Source organism: Oryctolagus cuniculus, chromosome 2 (assembly GCF_051225735.1).
Source record: "Oryctolagus cuniculus isolate XC-2025 breed Fujian yellow rabbit chromosome 2, ASM5122573v1, whole genome shotgun sequence".
In the NCBI taxonomy this organism is placed as follows: domain Eukaryota; kingdom Metazoa; phylum Chordata; class Mammalia; order Lagomorpha; family Leporidae; genus Oryctolagus; species Oryctolagus cuniculus.
In genome coordinates, this window is record NC_142868.1 from 199,469,279 (window position 1) to 199,473,738 (window position 4,460).

Sequence of the window (4,460 nt, forward strand, 5' to 3'; positions counted from 1 at the left end):
ATATTCCATAATTTAACACAAACCAGCTAATATAAGATGTCTTGGAGCCTCAATTTTCTCATCTGTCAAACACAAGGCAGGTAAAAGACTGGAACCCACCAAAAACTGTGACAAAACATCCCAGAGTGCTCCAGCCCTTCCCCAAATGTCCAAAGGCAGCACACGTACAGTGTTTCATATCCTGCAGGTGCTCTGGGAGCAAACCAGGGACAGAGGGGATTTGTATCCTCTGGTTCCCGGTGCGTGGCTTGGCTCCTTTCCATGGGGCTTAGTTCTTCTTGACCTTCTTTTCAGATGGACAATGAAAAGCCAGCTGAGTTCCCTGTCAGTGCTCACAGCAGTCCTGGCCGAAAGACCAGCCCATGCCATCGCAGCAGGCCACGGTCACCTGAGGCAGCCTCAGCTCTCAGGACGCTGGAGTGCCATCTACAAAGGACCTGGAAGAGCTGCATCCGGGCCCTCTCCACTGTGACGGCGGAGAAAACATGCACTGTGAATCACACACGCTTGCGATGGCTGCACCATCTCTCAGCGGGGCTCAGGCAATTATGAGAGTCTTTAGTGGGACAGGTCCTAATGAGCTGAAAAGCTATTGCGTTTCGAGGGTAAAGACAGATTTCCAAGAGTGCCTGGTATTCTCAGAGCTTCTGCTGGGATCTCGAAGCACTCACTCGCTACTCTCCGGCTTCCTTGCCAAACGCTTGGCTCTGACAGCTGCATTTTTCAAGACAAGTCATATCAAAGAACCATGCTCACATGCAGCGCGTCTCTACAGCCTCCGTGCTTAATATTCTCTTAAGAAAGCACAGCACTACGCATGCTTGTTTTACTCAAGGCCACCATCGTCCTTCACAAACTCCTCTGCTTTTAGGAGCTGTGTGATCGCCCTTCTTCCCACAGTAACTCCCAGCGAATCTCTGGTTGCGTAGTTATGTGGACGCCCAGAGCAACCAACCCTGGGAACTGTGTGATGGACAGCTTCAGTCTCCACAACTCTGTTTGCACCTTAGAGACCTCTCCACAGTCATTGATGTATAATTTTGTTCCTTATTAAAATTTCAAAGAGGTAAAGAATATTCTGGGATTTTCCCATCATCGGCTGTATCTGTAATTGGTGCGCTCACTCAACATGCAGAGAGGTGGTGCTATGGTTAGGAGACAGACATGTGCATGAACAGGGACACATGTGCTGAACACGTGAGCCATTATCATGATGAAGACACCAGAACATTCCAAAACAGCAAACACGGGAAGGCGAGCATCCGTGTCCTGTCCCCTTGCCTGTTTCTGCCAAGAGCTTTGGGAAAACTCAAGTTCATCAGGCCCCTACCTCCCACCATGACTTAAATTTATTGACAAAAGAAGTAATTTTAGGTCAAAAAGGGGAATTTTCATTATAAAATATAAGTAGCCCCAGTTCATAAAGGAAGAGCCTCATCACCAGTCATCAGAGTAATGCAACTTAGAACCACACCTGTGAAATGGATGTTCTCAAAAAAGTAAATAGGCCAGCGCTGTGGCTCAATAGGCTAATCCTCTGCCTGCTGTGCTGGCACCCCAGGTTCTAGTCCCGGTCTGGGTGCTGGATTCTGTCCCGGTCGCTCCTCTTCCAGTCCAGCTCTCTGCTGTGGCCCAGGAGTGCAGTGGAGGATGGCCCAAGTGCTTGCTTGGGCCCTGCACCTGCATGGGAGACCAGGAGGAGGCACCTGGCTCCTGGCTTCCGATCAGTGCAGCGCGCAGGATGCAGCGGCCACTGGGGGGTGAACCAATGGAAAAGGAAGACCTTTCTCTCTGTCTCTCTCTCTCTCATTGTCCACTCTGCCTGTCAAAAAAAAAAAGTAAATAAATAGAAAAGTTAATTAGTGTTGGCCAGGAAGTGGACAAAGGAAAACCCTTGCACAGTATTGGTCAAGATAAAAATTAATATATCCATTATGGAAAAAAGATAATGTAAATTAATATATCCATCATGGGCACTCTTCAAAAAATTAAAAATTGCATTTCCGTATGATCCAGCAACCCCACTACTGGGCATTTATCCAAAGGAAAGGACACCGACACCCCTGAGAGATGTCTGTATTCTGATCTTCACTGCAGGATGATCCGCAATGCCTGAGGCACAGGAACCACCCAAGCACCCAGCAGTGGATGGCTGGATAAGAAAAAAAAACAAAAACAACAGGACCCACTTCTAGGTCGCCTTGTACAGCCTTCAGCCTTGAGGAAGACGCAAAGCTGCCCCCTGCAGGAACATGGTGAGCCTGGAGGACAGTGTGCTGAGTGAAACAAGACAGGCACAGAGACAGTACCCCAGGGTCTCGTTTACACATAGAATCTAGAACAGTTGAACCCAGAGAAGCAGAGGCCGCGGGCTGAGGTTTGGGAAGCTGTCCATCAGAGGAGTCAAAGGATGTACAGTTCCAGTTAGGAAGAGTTGTGCAGGAGACCCGGTGTACAGTGTGCTGTATACTTGAAAATTGCCAAGAGAATAGTTTTCAACTGTTCCCACCACAAAAAGCAAAAAGTATATGAGGCAATGCATATGCAAATTGACTAGATATTGCCATCCCACAACATGTGCCTATTTCAAATCAACGTGCTGCACTTGATGGATACATACAAGTTTTGCCCATCAAAAATGAATTTTTAGAAGAGAGAGCAGGGGCCAGGCGCTGTGGCGCAGTGCATTAACACCCTGGCCTGAAGCGCCAGCATCCCATGTGGGCACCGGTTTGAGTCCTGGCTGCTCCTCTTCTGGTCCAGCTCTCTGCTATGGCCTGGGATAGCAGTAGAAGATGACCCAAGTGCTTGGGCCCCTGCTCCTACATGGGAGACCCAGAGGAAGCTCCAGGCTCCTGGCTTCAAATTGGCACAGCTCCGGCCGTTGTGGCCATCTGGGGAGTGAACCATTGGATGGAAGGCCTCTCTCTCTCTCTCTCTCTCTCTCTCTCTCTCTGCCTCTCTGGTGCCCAACGTGGGGCACAAACCCACAACCCTGGGATTAAGAGTCCCATGCTCTATGGACTGAGCTAGCCGGGCAGTTTCTCAGGGTAGGATGGCAGGGCAGGTGCATCTGCTAACAAGGCGGATTCTCAGTCTTGTTCAGCTGGTTCTGGTTGGCTGTCAGTTGCAGGTTTGATGTTTCTGGCTGGTACCCAAATGGGCTGTTCCACATTCTCTGGAAAGACACAAGCATATCCTCGACCTTTGGTTAGTAGAGGGTGTGGTCCTTTCCATTCTCCTGTCAAGAGGTCTTTCCACCTAACCATAGGGGCTGAGGTCTGAGATGGGATGGGTCTGCTCGCCTCAAGCCTGCTTTCACCCGACTCCCAGGGTCTGTGCGGTGACTTCACACCTCTTGCCCCCACCATGCTCCTCCCTCAGAAAGGAATCCACTGCAACATTGTTGAGAAATCAACTGCAACATCACTCCTTCTCTTTCTGTGTAACTCTTTCAAGGAAAATAAATACAAAATCTTCATAAAAAAAGAAGAGAGCAGCTTTGATGGGCATGGTTCCTGTTGGTCCCTTCCTCACACCCCCTTGCATGGAAGTTGTGTGTTAATGCTAACTCTGCCATCACCATGAAATACTCTCTGATGACAAATCCACACTTCTGCTAGCACCCTTGATGCTGCCATTTGGGAAGGCAACTTTTTCAAGGACTTTAACAATTAGCCAAAACAAAGCCCAAAATTGTCTCAGGTTGTGTTCCCCCGGAAGCAAACTCAGGGACAAAGAAGTGGCAGCATCTTAAAAGCAAATCCCAGGAAGTATCACAAAAATGTAGGCATGTGAGATAAGAAAGGGGGCCAAGAAAGGGCGTGTTCCAGGGCAGGCTCCCACCAGGACAAAGGCGCTCCCTCCCCCAGGGGCACCCTGAGACAGAAGGGGTCACACCTCAGCTGTATTCTTAGAGGGGTGAGGGATCTGGGGGTCTCTGTCCGTCAACTCCATCAGCATTTGGTTGAGCACTGGTTGAGGGGTCATGGAATAACCTGCACTTGAGCCTTCCTGACTGTGGCTCAGGCAGCCAGAAAAAGCCCTGTACAAAGGGTCCTGGGTGTCCGCAAATGGAAGCTGTGCGGTCAGTGTCAGGGGCATGGGCCACACGGGGAGAGTGGAGAGCACAGCCAGGACGCCTGCAAACCACCCCTCTGTGAGTTGTGGAAAGCTTCTCCCAGAGAAGCGAGAAGACAGAAGCCCCTCATCAAGTTTTAAAAAGAAATCATGGTCACTTTCAGTAGAAATGAGGTAATAATACAATTAGACAAAGTTCATTTTGCGATTAAAGTGTCCCATAAATTGCAACATTGCAGCATCCAACTCATCTCCAAGGCCACTCATAAAACTCAAAGGGCAACCTAGGCAGGTGTGTCCCAGTGGGCTGCTGCTGGTTCCTCACTCCCTCATCTTCCACCCTACCCCCTCCCTCCTTCCCTCATTTCTTCCCTCCTTTC

The 4,460-nt window shown here is 49.6% G+C and overlaps 1 non-coding gene across 1 annotated transcript; it reads right to left on the reverse strand.

The window, feature by feature from the left end:
* Nucleotides 1–2,966: 2,966 nt before the first annotated feature.
* On the reverse strand, nucleotides 2,967–3,039 carry TRNAK-CUU (transfer RNA lysine (anticodon CUU)). The gene has a single exon. It is a non-coding gene; the product is annotated as a tRNA-Lys (tRNA).
* Nucleotides 3,040–4,460: the final 1,421 nt, after the last annotated feature.